The sequence below is a fragment of the Dermacentor silvarum genome, chromosome 2 (genome assembly GCF_013339745.2).
Source record: "Dermacentor silvarum isolate Dsil-2018 chromosome 2, BIME_Dsil_1.4, whole genome shotgun sequence".
NCBI lineage: Eukaryota > Metazoa > Arthropoda > Arachnida > Ixodida > Ixodidae > Dermacentor > Dermacentor silvarum.
Genome location: NC_051155.1, coordinates 149,034,153 through 149,061,095, shown reverse-complemented (window position 1 = coordinate 149,061,095; position 26,943 = coordinate 149,034,153). Strand labels below are relative to the sequence as shown.

The following is a 26,943-nucleotide window of genomic DNA, read 5'->3' as shown; positions in this document are numbered from 1 at the left end:
GCCATGCACTAAAATGACTTCACAAAGTAGAAAGTCCACGACTTCTATAGCACAGCTTGTCGGAAGCGCTCGTGTCATTGCGTAGCGCGTCACGTAATCGGTAGCTATGGCAGCTCACTTGTTTCCGGAAGCAACTGTTGGATAAGAACCGAGAAGGTCCTAGCCAACACGGAAGAAGGGCTCAGCTGGAACGTCGATGGACCGCAAATAACCAGCAGGGAGCATGGACGGTTTCTACCGGCGATGAGAGACCCCACAGGAGCGGACATAACACCGTACTGAGCGTGCTAGCCCAGGTCAACAGAAGCGGCAGCGTACGCGGTCATATGTGCGAGACACATTAGGGTGACTTGCGGTTGGGGCGTCGTGCAGCTCACGAAGGACTGCTGAGTTGGTGCAACCAGCAGCAGATGAGGACCATCAGGGAACACATTACGCTGACATAGGACGCCATCCTTGAGGGTGAACAGGCGCACGGAGGCGTCTCTTGGTGATGACTCGAGGCGCTCTATCCTATGACTCAAGTTGGCATCACGACGCTGCTCATCCCTGATGTGTAGGGGTGAAGAGACGGAAAATACGCATTCGATAGCTTCACTGTCTGAATAGTCATTGTGGTCCAAAGGGGAGCGAGATAAACAATCGGCGTCATGGTGCAAGCGCGCTGTCTTGTAGGCAATCGAGTACGAGTGTTCTTGTAGGCGCAGGACCAGGCAGGCGTGTCGGCCTGTACGATCTTTTAAAGAAGGGAGCCAACAAAAGGCCTGGTGGTCGGTGAGTACCGGTCGGCCTAATACATATGGGCGAAATTTTGCTACGGCCTACACAAGTGCGAGGCATTCGCACTCACACATGGAGTAATTTCTCTCCGAGGTGGACAGGAGCCGGCTGGCATAACCTATAACGCGGTCTTGTCCACGTTGACGTTGGGCCAGCACTGCGCCTATGACGTGTCCACTGATATCCGTGTGGATTTCGGTTGGGGCTGGTGGATCGAATTTTGCCAGGATGAGTGGCGTAGTCAGAAATGTGGTGAGCAGGGACAAAGCGGTGGCTTGCCGAGGACCTCGGGGAAAAAGGAACGTTCTGTTTTAGTAGATCAGAAAAGCGGTCACGCAATGACTGCAAAATTGTTTAAGAATCGTCGAAGATAAGAACATATTGTAACGAATGATACAAGGTCTTCTGAGATAACTATTTATTGGGGCGAACTTGTGCCCGGCAAGTAAATAAATTAAATAGCTGCAGCGTTCCAAGCAGGAGATCAAGAAGCCTTCTTTTCCTCGAGCGACGCTTCACTTCCTCCTCTTTTGGCGACGGTCACATATCTCCCAGTGCGTGCGGCGAATGCACGTGCCATTACGTCTTCGTCTTTGTTCTTCTAATACGCCGCTGTCCTCTTCGAGGGTGCACGAACCTGCGCGCGTTATTTAAAGACGGTTTTTGTCTTGTGTCATTATTCCCCCTCCAAGAACGCATCGTCCCGATGCGTAAAGTGGCGAAACTGTTGACAAGCTGTTGTCCACACTAAAATGGTATATGGCACTGAGTAGAGGTGTTTGGTAGAACATTCACTGCCTGTCATAATATGGCTGCATTCTGACCACATGCGCAGTTTCTGTGCGACGTCGGCATCGTGATGAGGTCACTTGTCCTTCCGGCGTAACTTCGTAGTTTAAGGGACTTATGCGGCGAAGTACTCTGTAAGGGCCGAAATAACGGCGCAGAAGCTTTTCGGACAGGCCGCGCGTCAGTACGGGAGTCCACACCCATACTCTGTCACCTGGTGCATACTCGACTTCTCTTCGCCGCAAGTTGTACCGGTCGGCGTCAATGCGCTGTCTTTGTTGAATGCGGTGTCGCGCCAGCTGGCGTGCTTCTTCGGCCCTCTGTATAAATTCGCCGATTTCAGGGTTTTGTTCTGCACTATCGTTTACCGGCAGCATTGCATCTAAGGGTGTGGTAACTGTTCGGCCAAAAACAAGCTGAAATGGCGTCACTTGAGTGGTCTCTTGCAATGTGGTATTGTAAGCGAATGTTGCATATGGTAGTATCTTGTCCCATGTACGGTGCTCTAAGTCTACGTAAATTGACAACATATCGGTCAGCGTCCTGTTCAGTCGCTCAGTCAACCCATTTGTTTGAGGGTGATAGGCAGTTGTTTTCCTGTGGCTGGTATGAGTTAGTTGCATAATGGAGTGCGTCAAATCCGCTGTGAACGCAGTTCCTCGGTCCGTGATAATAACTGCAGGGGCACCATGTCGTAGTACCACGTTGGTGACAAAGAATTCAGCTACTTCAATGGATGTTGCACTGATTAGAGAGGCTGTCTCGGCATATCGGGTTAGGTAATCAGTCGCTACTACAATCCATCGTTTCCCTGATGACGACGTCGGAAATGGACCAAGCAAGTCCATTCCTACTTGTTCGAACGGGGCTTCTGGGGGTTCTATTGGTTGAAGGAGGCCTGCGGGTTTTAATGGAGGCGTTTTGCGTCTTTGGCAATCCCGACACGTTCTCACATAATGCTGCACCGAACTCAATAGCTTTGGCCAGTAGTACTTAGCATGAATTCGAGCGAATGTCCTACTCACTCCGAGGTGTCCTGCGGATGGGTCATCGTGACAGGCTTCCAAGATTTCGGATTGCAAGGATGAAGGAACGACGAGTAAGAATTTCTATCTGCTGTGCTCAAAATTTCTTTTGTAGAGGACGTTATTTCTCATCACATACGATGATAATCCCCGTTTGAAAACTCGCGGAACATGGACGGGGTGTCCTTCCAGGTGCCTGATGAGTAGAAGCATCTCGGCGTCAGACTGTTGATGTTTGGCCATCTCAGACGTGGTTACGGCTCCAAGAAACGGAAAGTTGTGTCCATCTTCCACAGGAGCAGACTCGACCGGAGCACGTGACAAGCAATCAGCATCACTGTGCTTGTGACCAGATCTATACACGACCGTTATGTCGTATTCCTGCAGCCTCAGACTCCATCTAGCAAGTCGCCCAGAAGGATCCTTCAGGTTTGCAAGCCAGCACAACGAATGATGGTCGCTGATTGCTCGGAACGGCCTACCGTATAAGTATGGTCGGAATTTTCCTATGGCCCATATTACTGCGAGACATTCCTTTTCCGTAGCAGAGTAGTTAGTTTCAGCCTTCGAAAGAGTGCGGCTAGCGTATGCAATCACTCTTTCCTCTCCGTTTTGCCACTGAACGAGGACGGCACCAAGCCCGAAATTGCTTGCGTCCGTGTGGATGTCTGTTTCCGCTTCTTCATCAAAGTGCGCAAGAACCGGGTGGTCTTGAAGTCGGCGTCGTAGCTCATTGAATGCATCTTCTTGTTCACTTAGCCAAATGAAAGGCACGTCTTCTTTCGTCAATCGCGTTAACGGCTCGGCAATCTTCGAAAAATTTTTGACGAAACGTCTATAATAGGCACACAGTCCTAAAAATCGCCTCACTGCCTTTTTATCCGTTGGTCTAGGAAACTTTTCTACTGCTGCAGTTTTCTCAGGGTCAGGACGGATGCCTTCAGAACTAATGACATGGCCGAGGAAAAGGAGCTCATGGAAGCCGAAGTGACATTTTTGTGGCTTTATCGTCAGCCCTGCTGAACTAATAGCGTTGAGCACAGTCCGCAGTCGTTCCACATGCTGATCAAAGGTGGTAGAAAAAATCACGACATCGTCAAGATAAACAAGACAGGACTGCCACTTTAACCCGGATAGTACAGTGTCCATCATCCGCTGAAATGTGGCAGGTGCGGAACAGAGGCCGAACGGAAGTACCTTGAATTCGTATAACCCGTCTGGTGTGACGAACGCTGTCTTCTCACGATCTCTTTCGTCCACTTCTATCTGCCAGTATCCACTTTTGAGGTCGAGAGAGGAAAAGAATTTCGCATCCCGTAGTCTATCAAGGGTGTCGTCGATCCGCGGAAGTGGATAAACATCCCGCTTTGTGACGACGTTCAACTTCCGGTAATCCACGCAGAAACGCAAGGTCTGATCCTTTTTCTTTACTAGCACCACGGGCGAAGCCCACGGGCTTGTCGACGGTTGAATTACGTCGTCTCTCAGCATTTCTTCAACTTGGTTTCTGATGACCTCTCTCTCTTTCGGTGCCACTCGGTAGGGATGCTGGCAAATAGGCCTGACAGCTTCGTCGACAATGATACGGTGTTTGGCGATGGATGTTCTCTGGACTTTGGATGACGTTGAGAAACACGTGGCGAATTCTCGTATAAGGCTTTCAATTTGCTGCTTCTGGATCGGTGATAGTGCTGCTTCGATCTTGATGGATGCGAGTATGGAGTCGACGTTGTCAGACTTGAGTGGTGCAGCCTCGGAAGGGTTCAAATCCATAATCTGGACATAATCATTAAGGCGGGCAATGACAGTTCCCTTCGCAATATGCTGGACTTCATTTCCAAAGTTAGAGACAAAGACAGAACACCCACCACGCAGCCGAACAAGACCTCTGGCCATACAGATCCCTTTTTCGAGTAAGAGGCCAATGTTACTGCCTGCTATTCCTTCATAGTCGGTGAACACGTTGCTTCTTACGGCGACAGCTATGCTGGATCTTGGGGGTATCGTGACGTCGTCGTCTATAATCTGGAGCGCATCGAATTGTTCTTCACACTCGAACGTAGCGATGGCGTGCTTCGTTGAGAACGACACACAAGATTCCTGCAAGTTGATTACTGCACCGTTCGCCTGCAAAAAGTCCATTCCAATAATTAAATCCCTCGAGCATTCTGACAGCACAATGAAAGTAGCGACGTATGTGAAGCCACGTATGCCAATTCTAGAAGTGCACCTGCCCACCGGGTCGATAAGGTGTCCTCCGGCTGTTCGAATTTGCGGTATTCTCCAAGCAGTCAGCACTTTCTTTAGTCTTCTGGCAAGTTCTTTACTCATCACTGAGTGGTCTGCGCCTGTGTCTATTAAAGCAGTAATTTCGTAGCCGTCCACAACCACACACAAATCGGAAGTAACGTCACTGTTTCCGCAACTGCTCTCGCGTCTGTCGTTAGATTTCGGAGTCAGCGCTGGAGGCTCTGTTCTTGCGTCGACAGCGGCCTTACCTCCACAGGTCGCCGGTATTAGTTTTCCCGACGCGGGCTTTGGGAACTTCGCCTCGGGGAGCTGGAGGATGGACGCGGACTCGGTGATCGATACCGCGGTGGTACTGTTGACCGAGGTTGGTGTTGCTGTGAAGTATGAGGGCTTTGGCGCGTCGACAAATACTCCCGGATTTCAAAAGGGCGCTCGCCGTTTCTTGGGCAAGGAGCGTTTACGGAAAAACCCCTAAGTCCCGCTCTGCGGTACTCGCACATCCGGTAGAGATGACCAGCTTCCCCGCAGTGGTAGCACAGTGGGATTCGATCAGGAGTGCGCCATATGTCAGCCTTCCGCAATCTCGTCTCAGGCGGAGGTGGCGTGAACTGACGTTTGGGTACATGGGTAGGTGCCGTGACGAAAGTACGTCCAGGCGTTCCTCTGAGTACCTCGGCGTACGATACTGTCGGCCGTACCATTGGTGACGCTTGTGGCTGTGCTTGTGGGTGCTGTTCGCGGACTGCTTGTCTCACTTCTTCACGAACCACTTCTGCCAATGAAGAGACCGCTGTAGGGCCATTGTTCATCTGTTGCCTCTGGAGCTCTTCTCGAACCACAGACCTTACGAGTTCTCGTAAGACATCGACGCCGTACCCGAACACCGTTGATATGGCGTCCACAGATGCGACATTCATATCGCGGTTGTAGAGCCTCGCTCGCTGTTGGAGTGTCCTCTCCATAGTTGTCGCCTCGGCGCGGAATTCGGCAACGGTGCGTGGAGGGCTTCGAACCAAACCGGCAAAAAGCTCCTGCTTCACACCGCGCATCAGATGCCGAAGCTTCTTGTCCTCGCTCATGCTCGGATCGGCCCGGCGAAATAAGCGGGACATATCTTCAACATACATTGCCACGCTTTCGTTGTTTCGTTGGCTTCTTGCTTGCAAAGCGGCTTCAGCTCTTTCTCGGCGGTCTGTGCTCGAATACGTAGCCAACAGCTCCCGTCGGAAGTCATCCCACGACCGGAGGGCAGCTTCATGGTTTTCAAACCACGTTCGTGCAGAGTCTTGCAACGCGAAATAAACGTTGCGGCGCTTCCGGTCTTCGTTCCATCCATTGTAGTCCGCCACACGCTCAAAGCCTTCTAACCAGTCCTCGGCGTCTTCAAAAGTGTCGCCGTGGAAAGGCTTAGGCGTCATCGGCTGATCAACGACGACGTGTGTTGAGGCGGTCTGGGATGTCATTTCGGTATTGGCTGCTGCTGCTATTCTAGTTGGCTCCGGTAAAAGAGAAAACTCGGGTCGCTCACCACGTAGGCGACGGCTCGTGCGCTGGTGGACAGGCGTGAGCTCGTTGGGTCCGAGTTGGCGTGGCTCCGGGCTGCTTTCTTCAACTCGAATGGGGCTGGAAATCATACCCCGCACCTCCACCAGAATTGTAACGAATGATACAAGGTCTTCTGAGATAACTATTTATTGGGGCGAACTTGTGCCCGGCAAGTAAATAAATTAAATAGCTGCAGCGTTCCAAGCAGGAGATCAAGAAGCCTTCTTTTCCTCGAGCGACGCTTCACTTCCTCCTCTTTTGGCGACGGTCACATATCTCCGAGTGCGTGCGGCGAATGCACGTGCCATTACGTCTTCGTCTTTGTTCTTCTAATACGCCGCTGTCCTCTTCGAGGGTGCACGAACCTGCGCGCGTTATTTAAAGACGGTTTTTGTCTTGTGTCAATATTGCCACGAAGCTCCGAACATCTTTGGCAGACACTGGGACAGGGAAGACGGTCACAGCTCAGATTTTGTCCGAGTCAGGCTGTACTCCGGTAGCGTCCACGAGATGCTCAATGATGGTAATTTGGCGGTGTCGAAAATGGCACTTGGAAGAATTCAACTGGAATCCGATCTGGCGAAATACGTCAACAACACCCGCACGGCGGTGAAATTGTGTGTCAAACGTAAGTGAAAACAGAATGACATCGTCTAAATGGCACTGTATGTGGACCATTTGAAGCCACGGAGTCTCTATAGAGTTCATCGTTCGCTCGAATATGGCTGGGACATTGCACAACACAAACGTCGTGACCTCGAACGGGTAAAGCTCATCAGTTGGGATAAACGCTCTTTTCTCTCGATCCTTGGCGTCAACAGCGCTATCTGCCAATAGCCAGAGTGAAGGGTGATCGAGGATAAGTAGGGAGCACTATAAAGGCAATTAAGGGCACGATCAATCCGTGGTAGAGGGTAGGTGTCTTTCTTGGTAATGTTGTCGAGTGGCGATAGTCAACGCAGAAGCGCCACGAGCCACCCTACTCTTTAATTAATGCGACAGGGGTTGCCCATTCACTTGAGGAAGGTTCAATAATGTTATTGGCAAGCACTTCGTGACTTCCTGCTGGATGACGTTTCGCTCAGACGCGAACACTAGGGGTAGCGGTAGGAAGGACTGGCATCGCCTGTGTGTTTGACATGCGTCACTATAGAGGTCTGGCCCACAGGCCATTTGCAGAAGCCGAACATCACTCGATATGATATGATAACGCACCAGAGGCCTTCAGTGTGATCAGGCGGAAGGTCAGAGGTGATCATGTTGCTTATTTCGTGGCTGCCACGAATTCACTACGTCGGCGTGCCGTTCTGAGGTCAGGCAACACCCGGTGCGAAAGCATCTACCTGGCCGTCTTGTAACGAGCTAAGATGAGCCATGGGTATCCACTGTGGGAGTATCTGCTTGGTAAAGAATTGACAAGCTGAATGCAGGTTCTTTTAGCTGTTACTGTCAGGACTGTGTAGGGAGCAGTGACACCGTGAGTTACTAATACGTCAGGAAGGGGCGTCCCAAAGTAGTCGCCATCTAGAACAGCTCGTGAACATGACAGATTACGTGACGGTTTTAAACGGTAGGCGAACAAAATCAGTGCACTATAGCCGACTCGGAGATTGGTAATCAGGGTCAAAAAGATGAGGCAGTTAAAGGCGGAAGACACCGGTGGGGCCATCGATCAGTGCTGAATGAGGATAAAGAAAATCACGTTCGAGTATGACGTAATGCGGGCATTTTGCAAGGACGGTAAAAGCAACAATCCCTTGGAAAATCACCACTGCCATTTTCGACCAGCCACCGAAAGCTAAGCAAAGGGAAGTGAGCTAATCGCAGTCCCGTGTATAACCACCGTAGATCCATTATCCACTTTCGCTGCGCTAACTCGGCCTCACCGTAACCTTCTAAACTTCCGCGTGCTCCTCGCCTCTTGTCAGCCACTGAGATTAGAAAAACGTGTCAATATATGCAATGCTATTCGTTTTGGAAGCAAGCAAAAGTGACCTCCTATGAAAAAGGAGACCGTTTGATTAGGCAGTTAACATGACGCTGTGGGTCAGCCCGATGCATCCGTCGCCGTTTACGAAAAGTTGACGTAAGGAAATTGGAACAAAAAAAGATGGAAATAGTTTTACGTTATAAGGTCCCAGCAAAGCCAATAGTAACTGCAGTAGTGCACCAAGTTGGGATAGTTGGTTGAAGTTCATATTAGAAAGATTTTAACTGCGCTATGAACAGGGACAAAGGAGGACGAAATGACAACACGTGCGCAGTTTCCAATAGTAACTACCTGAGATTCTTTAACTTGCACCTAAGTCTGAGCACATGTGCATTTTTTCATTTTGCCCTAATCGAGACGGGCATCGACCCCAGAACCTCACGTTTAGCAGCTAAACGCCCTAGCCACTGAGGCAACACGGCGAGTGTGGCACAACGAATCACCTCTTTGGCCATGGCTTTCTAAAAGACAGATGTCAAACAATAAATAAATAAATAAATAAATAAATAAATAAATAAATAAATAAATAAATAAATAAATAAATAAATAAATAAATAAATAAACCTTGGTGTTCTAAATGTGTTCATTGTTATGCATAGATCAATAAAGTGCGAACTCAAGCCGGCTGTTGGATAAAAACCGCTTCGTCCATCTCCTTCCAATTTCCGGTGTCTTGTGCTGTTACTCGATTTTATGCAATATGCATTAGTTAGCAACCTCACAGCTTGTCACGGAGGTGTTATAAATAAAAGAAAAGCGTAGATGCATGCAGCTGAGTTTGACCGAGTTATTGCAGTAGAACGTATAATAACGCCGACTCCGCATTAATCACTCTTCGCTGTCGTCGCAATCTCGGGGCTACATAAGAAAACATGCAGTTACAATTTACATTCGCTGTGTTAACACTTTGTGCACTTTGTGTCACATTTGTGCTCGCTTGCATAAATGCAAGTGCACAACGTGTCTTTGTGCTAAGAGAGCACCATTCCTCTGGCTTTGCTTGATCCCGCTCCGAGTATTTGTAAGGGACAAGTGCCTGCTTTGTTCTCTCCTACTTTCTTCCGCATTAGCATGCTCAAATTTAATCTCGATTCACGAGTAAACGTGCTCGTCGTTCGCCGAGATGAACTAAAGGAAAGGCGAAGTTTGCCTTTATAGCGTTCTTTATGGTATCAGGCTTGTCGGCTGTCTCCAAGGACAAAGATGAAAGAACAAGAGAGGGGGTTAATTCGCGGATTCAACGCTTTAAACGGTATTGACGCACGTTTTTTCAATGCGAATAGCATTTTCTGTCTTCTTCAGCCGTTATCAGTCTATCTACTTACCTACTTACCGACTTTATCTATCTATCTATCTATCTATCTATCTATCTATCTATCTATCTATCTATCTATCTATCTATTATCTATCCTCTTACGCCGACCCAGTGCCCAAGTTGTCTACTTGCTTGGGCCACTTGGTGGTCATGTCATCGTGGTCCTCTCATTGTCGTCATTCCACTCTCGTCTTATCTACTCTCGTCATACCGTCGTCGTCACGTCTTCTACGCCGACCCAGTAGCGCAAGTTGTCTAATAGCTTGGGCCACTAGGTACGCGCTTGTAGTCGTGATGCTGTCGTGGTCGTTGCATCGTCGTCATTCCAGTTTTGCCACCCAACTGTCACCATTACCATCGTAATCACGCCATTGTCGTCACACAGTCATTGTCGTGCCGTGGTTGCCGCGCTGTCGTTTTATCATTGTCATCACTTTTCAGCAAGATCATCGCATTGTCGTCATTCCGTCGTCATCATACCGCCTTCGTCTTTCCATCGACGTCAATCTTCCTCTGCCATTGTATTTTAATTATACTGTGCCCGTTCAATCGTGATTATGCCGCCCTTGTCATGATGTCATCGGCAGACAGTCGCTATAATGCCTGTATTGTGAGGCCGTCGTCGTAATGCTGTCGTGGTTGTGCCATCACCATCACTTCAGCTTAGTCATCTGACTAAGCCGTCATTGTCGTCATAAAGGTTTGGTGATACAGTCAGAGTCGCGTCATTGTCATCATATATATGTTCATCGTCATCCCATTGTCTCCATACTCTTGGCATGCCATCGTCTTAACTGCACCGTCGTCATACAGTCGTCCTCATACCATTGTAGTCCTGTCATCGGCGTCACGCTGACGTTTCAGCACCGTCATCAGATCAGTACAGTCATCCCTGTTGTCGCCATTTCTTCGTCGTCATACCAGCTTCGTCAATTCATCGACGTCATTGCTTGCTCTTCATTCTATCCTAATTATGCTGTCGTCATTCAATCATCATTAGGCCGCCGTTGTCATTCCATTGCCGTTATTGCATCATCGTCACATAGAGTCTATCGTGCATTCGTTGCCATACCGTCGTCGTCATGGCGTCTTGATTGTGCCATCGTCATCATTGCCAGCTTCTTCGTCCAGTTCTCATCATATCGTCGTCATAGTCGTCGTAATATAATTGTCCGCATGTCATCATCATCTGATTGTCATCGTTATACCAGCGTCATATTTTAGGAATCAACATCTTATTGTCGGCATGCCGTCGTCGTTATACTGATGTCGGTTCCATCGCTATAATCCCTTTTTCTTCATTCTATCGCCACTGAATTGGCGTCACAGAGTCGTCGTCATGCCTCTACGCTAATGAGCGACCTTGGCAAGCGAGTGCCATAGCAAAGAGGGGACGATATCGAAGTATGTGACATATATCCGAAGCATCGAAATTTTCAGAATTGCCACTACATTTGTCAGATAAGCCTGACTTCGGGAACATGGTCTGTCGCCGCATTGCTCGACTGCTATTCGCATTACCGCCGACAGTCATCGTGAGATGAGTTCTGCTATAATATTTGCTCTTTCTTCGTCATTTGCATTTCTTTCTTTTGCTTAGAGTGCGCGTAGCACAATCGTAGGGAATTTTTCCCCCCACTCATCGGAACTCTCAGCCACAGCTACGCTGATAGCCTTGGTGCTGCTTTAAGACATTAGGGCCAGACGCCCAAAGAACTTTTCACAACAGTCGAAGCCTTTCGCCAACATATCGTAAAAATGAAGAGCTTGTAGCACATTTCCTTGCACACACCTGTATAGTGGAGATTCAACCAGAGTGACATGCACCGTTCATTATTGGTGCGTGGTGTGAGCTTTAGCGCTGATCATGTAGCACATCTGCGTGGAGAGAATAAAAAACCAACCTAGAGTTGTACGTTATTTATTGATGAAATGAACGTGATTCATTGTATTGTTGGCTCTGTTGGTTAATTCAAGTCAAGTGTCACACTCATTCTATTGTAAATTACATTGGTGAATATTTTGTACGTTCCTGAAAGCAAGCTAATGGGCCTATAATTTCTCAATTATTCAACATTGTCTGCCTACCTACCTACTTACCACAATACCACGTCTACATCAGCAGAAGTTGCGGCTCTTCAAGGTGCATTCAATTGCGTGCTTCAGCAGCCACCAAATTGTTGGGCAATTTTCTGCGATTCCAAAGCAGCCCTACCTACTGTGCAGTTTGCCTTACGTCACGTTTGCCTTATAAAGTAAGGCAAACACGAGCAGCTAGTGTACGAAATAAGACACGCTCATCATCACGCGCTCGAGAATGGACAAGACATTTAACTTCAAAGGTTCCCGAGCCATTGCGGAATTGCCGGCAATGAGAGCACAGATGAAGCTGCGCTTTCGGCTCATCAAAAACATCAGCGGGTTCCTATACCACTCTCAAGAACAGATGCTGCACGGCAACTTCGATCACTTGCTCCCCACATCACACTTCTACGATGGAATTCAGCAGGTTTCACTAACTCACACTTGCACTCTATTTACCCTAACTTGTGTCTTCGCCTGCCACCAGGACTCTCCCGACGCGAAACAACTTTACTGTGTTACATGGGGTTGGGCGTCACACTTACCAATGCCTATTCATTCCTAATAGAGATGACCAACAGTGCGGCGTACAAATTGTGCGGGCGCGATGAGACTCTAGAGCACCTTCCCTGTCATTTCCCATCCTTTGATACTCAGCGACGTACTATACAAGCTAAACTCCACCTCATAGATAACAGAGCGCTCTCGGAAGGAAATATCCTTGGACCATGGCCTATGCATTATTGCATGCAAAAGGTCAGAAAAGCCCTTCTGCACTTCGTGAAGGATACTGGATTGTACGAACGCTTACGACAGCGGATATTCCTCTGCTACTGACTGACTTTATTATTTTCTTTTCTCTCCTTACCTATATTCCCCTTTCCCCCTCCCCAAGTGTAGGGTAGCCAACCGGGCACGTCCGTGGTTAACCTCCCTACCTTTCCTTCTTAGTTTCTCTCTCTCTTGCGTCACTCCTTCGATATTCTATCGTTTTCACTGCATCGGCGCCATAAGTCGTTGTCTTGCCGCCACGCTCATGGGCGTCCTTGTGCCACATGGAACGATATCTGTGTAAGTCGCATATATCCGAAGCAACAAAAAGTCTCAGGATGACCACTATACATGTCAAATAAATGTCACTTCAGGAATAAGGTGCGTTTCTGCATTGCTCAAATGCTAATCGCATTACCGTCGACAGTCATCGTGAGACGAGTTCTGCCATAATTTTTTGCTGAAGACGAACAACAGCACGAGGCACAAAGGCCAGTGAATGAGAAATATAAAAGCAGAAGAAGAAGAAGAAGAAGAAGAAGAGGTGGCCGCAAGTGCAATCAACCCGTGCTGCGCGCCGAACACAGTCTCGTGTCACGAGCCCCGCAGCCGAACGGTTCGTTCTGTCAGCAGGATACAGTACAGTGACCTTCATAGAATTGTCCCAGTGAACTGCTCGCTTCCAGGGGCTTTGGTCCACGGCGGGCGCTTATAAGCCGCATTGGCGCTCATGGAGCCAAGTGCCCAAGAGTCCGCAGGCAAGGCGGCGGCCGAGCCGACGAGGTCCGCAGCTACGTCTCCCTCCAGACTGGCTGTTCGGCCCACGGCGCCAAAAGGCCTCGAATCCGCGCCTGTGTCACCACGTAGGCATGCCGCTGCTCGCCGGTCGGAACCGAAGTCGGCCCGTCCGCACCAGCATCACACCGATTCGCCCTCCTCCAGCGCCATCGCGACCCCCACCGCAGCGGACGGTAAGATCTACGAGGGGCACGAGACGCGTCAGAGTACCTGTACACCTAAATCTAAGTACATGAGCACGAAAAAAAAAGCTTATGTACTTCGCTTTAGGTGCACGTTAAGGACAGTAGGTTGCGCAAATTATTCCGGAGCCCTCCACTGTTCGGCATTCCCCACAGCCCTATGCGTTGCTTTGGGACGATAGGTCGAACGATAAAATAAGCGATGAGGACCCAGTTTTTAAAGCGCAAGCGTTAAGGACGCCATGTCGCTTAAAATCCGGTGTCGGTGTAAACGTCGGCGTCGGTGACGCAGTTCGTTAGAAAAAAAAAAATAATCCCGAACCACGCAGGCCCACCGCGTGGTGCATAAGCGTTACTGAACTAATTGAATTTCTGAAAGTAAAACGCGTCCGGAAATTCGTAAAGTACGACTTACACAGAACCTACAGACATGATAGCATTGGATTGTATTATAAATATACGAGAAAACATTATTCTGTTACGCGGAAACACAAACCCCCTTTCCAGCTGCCATTTGAGCTCGGTCTTAGTGGGAGTAGCGCGCCCCGATCGGTTCTTTGCAACAGCATCCAGATGGTGTTTAAGAGTGGAACGCTCTTAAAGGCGGAGCCTAAGTGTCCTTCAAGGTTTGGGCAATACATATTAACGCGATCGCGTTAAGGGCCCCGTGTAGCAGAAAATCCGGTGTCGGCGTCGTAGCCGGCGTAGGCGTCGCGTGTGCGAAAAATATTCTGTACGGCACTAAAACTAAAATATTAAATGTGCTAAACGATAACAGAATATCGGCCCATCCAAGAAGCCGCGTTTCAACCAGAAAGCTCGCCTTCGTGCATAGCGTTCGCCGCCAGCGTTTTCCGATAAGCTGCCGTTGCCGGGAAGCGTGAGAAGCAGTCAGGGATCTTTGAATGCTATCGCATTACACTCCACACGAAGCTTAAGCGTCCTCCAAATGCTTGTAGCAGTGGCAAATGACAAATTGTACAAGAACCACATTGAAGTTAATCGTTTAGCCGAATCTTGCCAATGTCATTTTCAATTAACAACTTCTACTGATGTGTGTCAGCCAGGGAACGGAAACCGAATGGTAGCCAAAGCAGTTTCAATAAGTCAAAACTTGCCGCGAAATACTTATTGGCGTTTCCCGTGTGATTATTCCGCAAACTCTTTCTTAAGCACTACTTCAAAAAAAAAAAAGAAAGAAAGAAAGAAAACAGCTACGTAGGACACCGATGTGGTTATTTTGGAACAGAAATGTCGCAGTTTCACCAGAAAGGCGAAGCATCGATTGCGATAGCAAATTAGTAGAAATTAGTGGCTAACACTCCCAGGGATAGTTGTAAAACATAAATACCCCAGAAAGCGCATCGGAAAACGACTCCGCGGTAGCTCAATGGTGGGCGCATCGCACGCGTAAGGCGAAGACGTGGGTTCGTTCCCCACCTGCGGACAGTTGTTTTTTCATCCGTTTTCATTTCCATTAATTTATAATTTCTTTAATTCAATTAGTAAGTGCAAGTGATCTCCCCTATGTTGTTCTTGGTGTCATTGTTTGTTGGCTTCTTATCAAATTAGTGCAAAGCATACGAAGTAAGGGTAGTAGTTTTATCGGCCGTATAAATTTGTACACTTAAACATACTAAATAACAAGCATGGTGTCACGTGCGCACAAGCAAACTTGGCACAGATCTGACTCGATGGCCGCGGAAACTCTGTCAAAACGCTGAAGTGAGGAAGCGGGGCAGCAGCAGCGAGCGAACTGGCCGCCGTTCTGCCTCTCGCTTCAACGCGAACTGAAACAGGAAACCACAGCGCGCGGCGGACTCAGCTTTCGTCGCAGATGGCTTTCAAGGTACAGCGGCCCAAGCTGCGCGCGCAGCCGCCTGGGCCGCCCGGAGTATATAGAACGCGCCCCCCTCCCTCACCTGCCTTGCGCGCGACGGAAGACGGCGCGCTTCCTCCCCGCTTTCCTCCCTTCCATGCGCTCGATTGAGCCGTCATTGCCGACTCGCCCTCGCACGCTTTCACTCCCACATACAGCATGCGGCGCGCGGCAACGATTTTATCGTCCTTGGGCTTTATACTGAACCTTACGGCTACGCCGACGGCGACAGCAGAAATTCATCTGGAGAGTCCATATAATTGCTATCGCAATAACTCCAAATTGCCGAGAGTCTTGGAATCTTTACAAAGTGAGCATGCCTTCAGCGTTGTGCATATTGCCCTATTGCTCTATTGCGTTTTGTAATAGCTTTAGTAACGAAAATATTATTTAGTGAAGAAGCTTTAAAAAATTGCCTTCCGGAGATTGGCTCGTCGATTTCTGTTGTCATCTACTGGTACTAATCTGGGTTAGTACCAGTCGAACCGACTTCTTTCAATGAATTTCGTATAGTTGTGGACAGTCGTCGCCTGTAGCAGCAATGTAGCCACGCACACAAAGTAAACCCTTGCAATTTTTTTAATATTACCGCGCGTGAGGGCGACCGCACAGCGTGTCAGCGGCCTTGTAGCGGCAAGGGGCACTCCTCAAGCGAACGTTGCAGCGTAATGCCGTCGAACTGGAAGTAGCCTTGCACGCCCGCGCGTACTGGCCCCGATCCCTCCGGCCCTCACCGCTGCAAGGCACTGACAATCCGTGCGGTCGACGCTCGCGTAATATCACTTGCTTGGCACTGAACGACGCAGTGTAGGCGCGTCTGTATTTGGGACAGGCCCGAGTTGAATTCCCTGATATCTATTGCCGCACTTAAACGCAATGAACGAGTTCTGTTTGAGCTTGACATTAGGCCTTTCGCTTGAGGAAACTCCTCTTGCTAGAATTGTTCAAAAACTGTATGCAGTTTCTTCAATGCTTCCCTTACTTTCGCGCTTTTCCTAGCGCGATGTCTTCTCGCTGGCTGGCTAAAGCGGTAGGCTAAAGCGCTTATATCACGGTACATATAGTATACGGTACCGCGGAAAGGCCACTCGTTCGCAGTAAGCTTAATATATTAAGTAACGTATCACTTACCTAGGGCTGAAACTCTATCTGGATGTACCATAGGCATATGAAAATGCTCTAAACAGTACGGAACCGTGATGAATTTGTTCTCCATTAACTTTTCGGCGGCGCCAAGCGGAATGTTTTTGTAATTTCCAAAACGTCGATTGCTATACGGCCGTGTCGGTGAACTGTAGCGCTCTGGAAGCCCCACCCAGGGCCTCATACACCGTAAGCGCGTGCTATACAGAACTGTGACGGTAATATACCAGGTGGTCAAAATTAAGCTTTACGGAGTTTTTAGAAATCGCCTATGGCAGGTAGCATAATTCTTATCGTTTAGCTGGGTTATTCGAAGAGGTGGTCATTAGTATCACGAGAGATCGAAACACGTATTAAACTAATTACAAAAATTGACTAATGAACTTCTTAGTTAATTACTGCACGACACAGATTGCAATTTACGAATTGTAGCTGTTGAGTTTGCTAGACGCATCCACTTGAAATGAATTTCCAGGATGACACCAGTTTCGATACTTTTCCCAAAGTGTGGGACCAAATACATGGGCGTTGCGGTTGCTTTTGTGCTTCAATGTATAAAACAGCATTTTGGTGAAAATGCAAGGGGTACAACAGTGCATTTTTACGGCGTGTATGATGGCGCCTATCTCCAAACTGGTGCCCTTCTGGAAATTCATTCCAAGTGGATACGCCTGACAAACTCACCGGCTCCCATTCGTAAATTGGGTTATGTGTCGTAAAGTAAATAATTAAGAAGTTTATTATTGAACCTTTGCTAATTAGTTGAATATGTGTTTTGATTTCTCGTGCTACTAAGGTCCACCTCTTCGAATGCCCCAGCGCAGCGATAAGAATTATGCTACCTGCCACAGGAAATTTTTTTTTAAATTCCGTAAAGCTTAATCTTGAACACCCGGTATATTTAAAAATAAAGTCATCTTAGAAACAGAATCAGCTAAATAACGTCACCTACAAGAGTACCGTGGAGATGTACTATTTTGGTGCCTCCATGGATGGGCTCGCTCAGTGGACTGCTTCAGCACGGTTCCTCTGGCGGTAGACCTTTCCTGCTTTTCCCAAAATTTACCGAAAAGATGCGCAGCGACTCCACACCGAACGTTCCCAAAAGCTCGTCGGTGAATTAATAAATTTCGACACAGAATCTATCGTTATCTGGAGTGCATACGGCAAGTATTAGTGGGTATTAACCAAATGATGTCCGAGGAAAACACGGGGAATGCAAGAGGTGGAAATACAAGACGATGAGCAAGACGAGAACAAGGTGAGAGCAGGGGCCAATGTTTTGAAAAGTGAAGTTGTCTTTTTCAAGGCCTTGAAAAAGAGAAGTCCACTTGTTGAAACGTTGGCTCCTGCTTTTGCTCATCGTCTCAAATCATGACCGGTAGATTGCCGCTTCCTTGACAAATTTACAATCATTGGATTCGAACTGCACTAACATATGGGGCAGAAAATCGGAGGTTAACAGGGACGCTGGGTTGAGAAGCTATGGACCGCGCTTTATGTTGTGGAATAAAAAGTTGTAGATGTAACATTAAGAGGCAGTAAGACAGCGGTGTGAATTCGAGAGGGAATGGTGGCAAGGTCTGCTATTTTATAGTTGAGATTAAAAAAAGAATTAGGATCGAACAAACCGTGCAATTTGTACGATAGATAATTGGTGCTCTATTGGAGCTAACGAATGAGTGCCAAGGGAAGGGTAGCGCAGTCGGGGAGGCCAGATAACTATAGCTGATGTAAGTAAATGAGCAAGTGTACAGCGTAGTGCATTGCCAGCTGGAGCGATACAAGGGTAATGAAGTGTCTATAAGAGAGGGCTTCGCCTTGCAGTGCACATAAACGGGATGAAGATGATGAAGACGAGGTTGATTTGTACATAGTTCATTGCTTATGAAAAAAATGAAAGCACATCATTTTGTACGAACTGAAGTGTCAACGCGAGCAAACTTCGAAAACTTTTTTCTTGCGCCGAAAATGTAGGAAACCTAGTATACGGATTGAATTCCGTGAACACTGACGTGCCTGCGCTGGGATGTCTTAACGATATTGAAGAAATGACAAGTTTGGCCCCTTTCATTTTCTCCACAAGTAACCCATTTCTTCAAAATGAAGGACAATAGGTTCGCAAATAATTATTTCATATTTATTTTGAAGTAATTTATAGTATGTTGTCACAATGCTTCTTCGAATGACTTCATATCACAGGGCCCGATAAAAACAGAGGCCATGAGACACACCGCGCTAAGTACTGTCAAGGATTTTTTTTTTTTTTTGCCCTTGTTTATCTTGCGTGACGTATATGAAGTCCGGCTGTATCAACTCACCCAAACCAATACAATTATAAGTTTGCTTATATTTTCACCAGTTCAAATCCTTTTAATACAGTGGCCACACTTCCCAACCGTCAGCCCCTTAGATCAATCAAATCGAGTGCTGCTTTCTTGCAACGACATACGGAGCGGCTTCAGTGACATCATTCCGGCTCCGGAAGGAACCACTGGATTGAAAGATATGGCTCTGAAAAATATAAACATACAAAGAGGAATGTTTACAATGATTTGAATCAGTTATATTTTTTGCATGCCGTTGTTTTGGCTATGTATTCACGGTAAAAGCGGGTGCAGTAAAGCAATGCCAACCGAGGATGCTGTTAGCGCTGCGCGTACCCTTTGCGTCCGTGTATCTAGCTATTACGTGCCTAAAATAAAGATAGCATGTAGAGTAGAGCACTGCACGGGCTCGGGCTTACCCGAAAGCCCGGGCCCGGCCCGGCCCGTGGGCCGGGCCGGGCCGGGTAGAGGAGTTTTTTCACGGGCTCGGGCCAGGCTCGGGCACGGCGTGTGCTTTTTGACGCGGGCCCGGGCCGGGCTCGGGCTTTCTGCGAGTTATTCTCGGGCTTCTCAACTCTGAAAAACATGTATTTTTCGGTCTCGGGCCGGGTTCGGGCCGGTTTCGAGTCGGGCTCGGGCCGGGCTCGGGCTTAAGGTAAAGGGGTGGCGGGCCGGGCCGGGCCGGGCGGGTAACGTAGATTATTTCTGGGCCCGGGCCGGGCCCGGGTCTCGCCATAAAAGTTTTGATCGGGCTCGGGCGGGCCGCCCAATGTGAAAACGGGCCCGGGCCGGGCCCGGGCCGCAAAGATCGGCCCGTGCAGTGCTCTAATGTAGAGACGCAGTATCGCTTTTCGTAATGTATCGTCCCAACTAGTGTCTATAGACGGTTTCATGCTCGCGATAACAGCAGCGCGCGTGCCGCCCCCAAGAAACTTCCGGTCACGTGCCTTATCAGGTTTATGCTTTAAAACGCATGGTTGCTTCTTCGCCAGTTACATTCAGCAGCTACGTCAGTGGGCAAAACCGGAAGCAGTGCAGGGCCTATGTTTGTAATCACTGAAACGGTCTATAGCATTGGCAAGCACGATCTGTCGCATTTGGTTAATAAAGAGAGCATCGGGTTTTGTAATGCGATTGTGTTTTAGCACAGCAGTAACCGCAACTTGTTGCCGACAAAGACAAGCGAACGGGACACTGTATGAACTTGGCGCTAATTCGCAATTTGTTTAGAGCAAACTGTCCGCTTCTTCTGTCCTTGCTCACAAGAATCTGCATTCTCTACTGTAATGCATGACCACCAACCTCAGTAAGGCGACACGGTGCATGGGCTATTTGGTACACATTTTGGCATCACAGTGCTAAAAGCGGGACAAGAATAACGACACAACGCAATGTTTTCTTGTTATTGCGTCGTCATTAGCACTGTTTGCTTCCTAAACAAGCCGCAATACTAACACAATACTATTGTCACATCTGTCCTGTATTACCTTATTCCAGGAGGTGCCCACGCATCCGACGTGGTACCGATGCCAGAAACCAGCGATAGCTCCAAGCCCGTTGATGTCAAGCCCTCGCAAAGCACCACGAAGTCCACCATCAAGCTGGCCGAAACGAGAAACAGTGCCATACGGTCCCGCAAAGCGCGCGCCAAATCCTATCGTCCGGCGTCCCCGGCCCCTAAGCGGCTATTGTCCGGCACGCGTGTAGCGACCGAAGAAGGCACTGCAAGATCGGGGTGTTCTCCAGAGTCTCCGCCGCTGGCAGAGACGTCTGGCGACGACAAGGAGCGAGCCGGGCCCGGCGTCCCAGCCTACGCCCCAGTCATCGCCCCAGTCATCGCCACCGCTTCACTGCTGCGGCCGATGCTCAAGACCACAGTTTCAACCGCGTTGCCCACGGGCGGTGGCGTCAAGTGCGGCCCGTCTGTTGATGCAGGGGCGTTGGCATCGGAATCGCCTGCGGTGAGGCTGGCGCTGTGGGCTATTTGTCCGAGCGCGAGATGCAGAAAGCACATTTTAACGAGAATCTTTTTTACAAACTCTTCCAGACTTTGCACCGTCACTTCACGGTGCAACTTGTTTGGGACATGTGCACCGTAATGTGCGAGATATTATGCAGAATATCTCGCACATTAGAAGCGCATTTTACGTTCCCAAGGTAGAATGAAACCTCGCGCTCTGAGGAAAACAGCCCGATGTTCTAGCCATTTGGATACAATTGGTGTTATCCAAATTCAGAGCCCAGCGACCGCTTCCTCGGACTAACCGAGGCGATGCTTCTGAGGATTGTTTGCACTTGAAGCAATCGCAGAGCCGGGAACAGGCCATATATCCGCCATGTTTTAGACACCACCTCGTTCACGCATGCTTCTTTCGTTCCAGCGGCAAGTAGCTCTTTGAGACGATTTGCGGCTACGCCGCGTTGCATAGCAACTGTGCGCGAGAGTAGGTCCGCGCGTGCCAGCTTTCATTAAGCCGCGGACGCAGAAATAAATCGACCGAATAGTCAACCTTGGTGCCGCCTTACGCGTCGCACTGCTTTCTGCCACGGTGTAAGATATTTACTCTTTACGTGGAGACATTTCTAGGCTTGCTTGCGAGACGCGATCGACTAGATAAAGTAGAAACGGCGCGTGTCTATCGGCCCGGTGACGGCAACGGATACCTATCGACGGAACGACTCAACTTCAGTTAGAACGCAGGCGAGAGCTTGTGCGGACCAGGAGCGCGTGCATGCCCTCTCCCCCACGCTCTCCCCCAACCCCGGTGACCTACTTTCGCGCATCACTCAATCACTTCGGATTTCACGCGAAGCGCTTGTTACTATAATAACGGGAGATTAAACCAATAAAAACCTTTTCTGTCGTGAAGTTGCGTCGTACCGCCGATAGCTATCCGTTGCCGTCACCGGGCCGATCGGCGCGCGCCATTGCTACTTTATCTGGTCGATCGCGTGTCGCGAGTGTCCTCACCTAAAGAGCATATATCTTGCACCATGCTTTCTGTACAAGCTCTCTTTACCACTCTGTCTCTCGACAGATATCAAGCTTCATTTTCATCCTCGTGACATCACGGCGTCGATGTCTCGCGGTGTGCATTTGAACTGCTGGTTGAATTTTCGCGTAGCTTGTGAACGGTTGCTGCGCGAAAATATTCTATTACATTATTGTTGTGACCCGTTCGGTGCCACAAATATGAACATTATAAGGGTTCAAAAGTACTGCACTTGTTTATAAGGGCGATCTTTTAATAAGCTTTCAGGATTTTTTAAAGATCGGCCGTTGCAATTAACATAATTCTAGTCCTTGAGCTGAATTATTCAAAGATGCGGACATTTCTTGCACGAGAAATCGAAACACCTTCAAATAATGAACAAAAATTGGCGATGAACTTCTAATTTTATTATTACGGTTCATATTTGCAAGTTTGCAAGGCGTATCCACTTGGAAATAATTTCCAGAATAACACCAGTTTGGAGATAAGCGCCATCAAACTCGCCGTAAAAATAACACCACTTACGTTTTTATTAAAGCGTTATTTAATGCATTCAAGCACAAAAGTAACCTGAACGCCCATCTATTTCTTTCCACACTTTGGGAAATATCTCAATACTGGTGTCATCTATGAGCTCATTTCAAGTGGATGCATATGGCAAACTCACCGGCTATAATGGGTAAATTGCAAAATGTGCCGTAAACGAAATAAGTCGGACGATATTTAACTCGTTTTGGTAAGTTTTTTTTTTAAATCATTTTTATTTTTATTAGCGATATTCTTCTATTTTTGAGCCAGTACAAATTCGTTTATATGCAGACGACTGCATTTTGTTTCAGGATAGTGTTTGCCGAGATGACCAGGAACTTTTGAATGCTTACCTTCATAACAGTTAAGGTGTAAACAATGGGACATGAAGCTGGATGAAGAAAAAACAGTGCACATGCAGATTACTAACAGAAGACAAAGGTGGATGTTTCTCTATAGTCATCCTACTCATCCTCTCGTAGAAGTAAATGCATAATAGAAGAAGTAAATGTGTGACAATAACTGACATCCTAAGTTGGAATTCTCATTTATCTAATGTATGTGCAGCCTCATTTCAGAAACTCTGTATTTTGCGTAATAAACTAAGACAAGCGCCCCTGGAAACAGCTTCATGCATACGGATCACTCATAAGGTCTAAAATGAAATACACATGCACCCTCTGGGATCCGCACAATTCCCAATATTAATGCACTAGAAATGATACAGGTGAAAGCAGCTATAGGTTTATTTTTCTATGTACCGTATCCCTAACAACTATCATGCACAATCGTGGTATAGAAACATTACAACTGCGGCGGAAAATACTAAGGCTTAAACTTCTTTTTCTCCTCAAGAATAATTTGCTCTCGATCCATCCTGCTCCATATGCGCGCTTATTAACTACAATACTAGCCAAACATCACCACTCCGAATCTTTATCTCCCTATCAAGGAAGAACTAACGCTGTCATATTTTCCCCCCGTACTACTGAAGATTAGAACGCACTACCATTATCATTGGTAAGCAGCACTGACTCAACAGATCGGATTATTTTTATCTGTTAATTTCGCAACAGAGATGTGAGCGTTTTGTTTGTTTTCTTGTGAAAGCTTGTATGATTATTTTTTGTCATTTTACCCCTCCTGCTTGGGCCCGCATGGGCCTGCAGTATTTCGCAAAAAAAAAAAACTGTAGAATATGTTTTAGTTTTTTCGTACTAGTATTGTCCGCCTCTTCGAATATTCCTGCTGAATGACAAATATATTCTATCTGCCTCAGGCAAGTTTTAAAAAATCCGTAAAACTTTAAAATTATAACCTCGTCTATACGTTCCATAGGAGGACAAAAGTACGGTTGAGCGCATCTCAGTTAGTTTTGTAGCGTTTAGTTTACCGTGTCACGAAAGCTTCGCATCACGTAGATTCCAGCATACGCGTTGGATCTGCGCAAATGTTTAATATTGCTTTTACAGCTTTGCTGTATGATTCTTCTATAGTAATGACTTATCATGTCCCGGTAAAGCGTGTGAAAGAGAGCGTGCCATGAGGAAAATTGCACAAAAACTTTGAAGAGGCAGTGTGCATGGAAGCGTTCTCTTCAACTGTGTAGGTATGGAAAGACGGAACTTTGCTTCAGAGTGGAGAGCGTTGCTTACTATTAGAGCAAAATGTATTGTCGGAAGGGTTGATGGATCATCCGCCTAAATTGAAACACGAACAAGAAATCACTGATCAGAGTGTGTCTTACGAGTAATTGCAAGAAAATGCGACGTGTGACCGCTCTGTAGCCAGATTCTAAGTATATAACCTAGTCCCAACTGTACGTTTCAGAGTGAATGAAGCAACCATTCCAAATGCAGGTTTGCCTTGAAACGGAATTACGCACTGCAGTAGTTTCGGACTTGTTCGCGTTTGAATTTATACTGATAATTCATATGAGGAAATGAACTATTGCACTATCACAATGAATGAGCACATTGTTCAATGTGCTCGTCTTTCATTAACCTTCCCGTCTGGCAACGGCAAGAACTAATGCGGTGTACATTTTCATACGCAGGTTACGGATGATATTGAAAGCGCTACGACCCGACGCAAGTCTTCCGTTCGATGTGAGTACGCATTAACAGCCTGCGCATTGTTTCGTGTAGCTGCAGCAAAATTTGAAGAGGAGATTCTCCATCTACCGTTTCAGTGCGCCTGTACAGTATAGTATCAGAATTGCATACTTATTTCTCGATTGCAACCATCGTGGCAGATACCGGAGGCACATTTGTCCGGGAAAAATCTTTTTCAGCAAGAAAAAGATGAGCCCGAATGTTCCAGCGTGTAATCTTTGCCTATTTCACGTGATTCGCTTGCGTACCGCAAGGCACCACAATCACCGTCTAATTTTATCACACTTATGCCGCGCTGTCAGCAAGGTTGTCGTGAATTGAATGATGCATGCTTAATTTCTCAATAACAAAGAAATGGGGAGGGTTCATGACACATACATTTTCGCAGTAGGTTAGTGCTGCACGCATATGCTGTACTTATGTGTGAAATGAGAACTGCATGTTAGATTTGGATCCTTCCGTAAGCTGATTCGTTTTGCTTAAATGTGTTAAGACTGTCACTTCCTTTTCGTAATGTCTACTCACACAGTTACCGCTAGTTTTGAGGTACATATGTGCTGCTTGGTGACCCACGCACGGGCATGCATTAATACTCATGGCACATACAAACGTCCATCAAAGGTGCTGAATTTTTCTTGTGAAGAGTGGCACCACTACCGCGAGAGCTAAGCAGTATGCCACGCGCTTAAACATGTAGATTTGCAGCATGCATACGCTCAAGATGTAACGTGGTCTGGACACAGATATACTCACGAATGTTAGTCTTGGTGACATTGTACGCGTATCGCTATTGTCATGATTAGAGACCGGATTTTAGGCAAATACCTTTTTTGTTCCTTGCGCTCCTATCGCCCCACTTTGATATATGAGCATGAATTAAGAGGTTAAGAAGGGCTCTTATAGTGTTTTTCATAGTGCCTATAAATGCCTATTTTGGCGTTTGTGCCTAAATGCCTATAAATGCCTATTTTAAACATCGGCGCCCATATGAACACTATTTAGACCCAAGTTTCGCTTTCGAGTACAGTTAGAGACCGTTATTCATGTTACCGGGCACCATTAACTGTTCGGAACTCTATGGGGTTCAAACTAGTCATTTAGTTCAACCAACTCCCGGAAAACAACTGCTAGCAGCATTGAAATGAGACGCACCGGCCAGCATACGCCGACGCGCTGACATTGCGCGGACGGTTGGCAAATGCGAAACCGCGGAAAGCCGTCAGGGGAAAGGAGAGGGAAGAGCAAAAGAAGAAAGAAAAATGTGATGTGCACGCGGCTTTCGTTTTGCTTATAATTAACTTTTTAAGGTGTTCACCGCCGTCGGGCGTTCCTTCTCAGCGTACAAGATCATTCTCAGTGACGAGGCACAATTTTGAATCAGGAAATCTGGAGATTGTGGTAGTTTGCTATTGTTTCCACAGTCTTCACAGTGATTCTTCGACTACGTTCCGCGTGCTCTCCAAACATATTTCTTCAAACACGTGCACTTCAAATGGGCGGAAGTGTATTTGGCAGTGTTGGGACGTCTGGCCTGTACAATTCGGATAATGTCATTGTATATGAGAAAATTGCCAAGAGTTTTACCTAACAGTCCTCATGTAAGAACATGCTAATTTCTTAAGTCGTAGTGTCTCTTGCATTTGTTATTTGTCTGTTTTTGTTGTCTTAATTTAATTGCGTCAGGCAGACATGAAGTATCGGTTTTCCTAATCAGTATTCCCAGCTTTCAAGTATACTTTTTTATGCCTGTTTCACTATATGCGACGCTCGAGTACAGTGGCCATTGAACATGAATATGAGCAGTGTGTTTATTGAATGAAGCCAATTGATCGTCATTAGTCCAGCAGTTTATTTAGGACAATTGCACGGCTATGTTCAACTGTTCGCGCCTTTGTGCCATCATAGACAATAACATTTCTTGTTTTCCTATCGTAGATATAGGCCACGCACGTCTTCGTTTGAAATTATTTGCATTTATGTAAACATTTATTGTGCCTATATTTACGACGTTGGAGGCCTAAAACGTTGTTTTGTATGCCTATTTTTGGCGCCTAAAACGCGCTTTTTAAATGCCTAAAGATCCGGCCTCTAGTCATGATGATTGTATAGCAGCTCTTTTCGAAGCGAGAAGCAATCGCCCCTGGCCAAACATAAAGTCGAGAATGTATGGGCTTGAAATATCACGAAAAATAAACTGCGTTCTTTTAGCTTCAATGGTGAGGTAGGATGGTAAACCCCTGCCATTTTGATAGTTGCTCCAATCTTGATAGAATATAGGGTACAATACCGCTAGCTGCCGTTAAATCCTGGCCGGCTTTAAGGTAACCATGGACAAACTTGTCTCGCTAATGAAGCTTTACGGGCGGTAACCAGGGATATGAACGTTCCACGCTAGCTTTGGGCGTCGCTTACCTTATGAATGATGAGCAGGT

General features: G+C 47.3%; 1 protein-coding gene across 1 annotated transcript in view; it reads left to right on the top strand.

Annotated features, from left to right (window-relative positions):
- The window catches only part of LOC119440465 (uncharacterized), a 109,195-nt gene that overhangs the window by 69,306 nt on the left and 12,946 nt on the right, over positions 1-26,943 (top strand). The gene's annotated exons all lie outside the window — the stretch shown is intronic.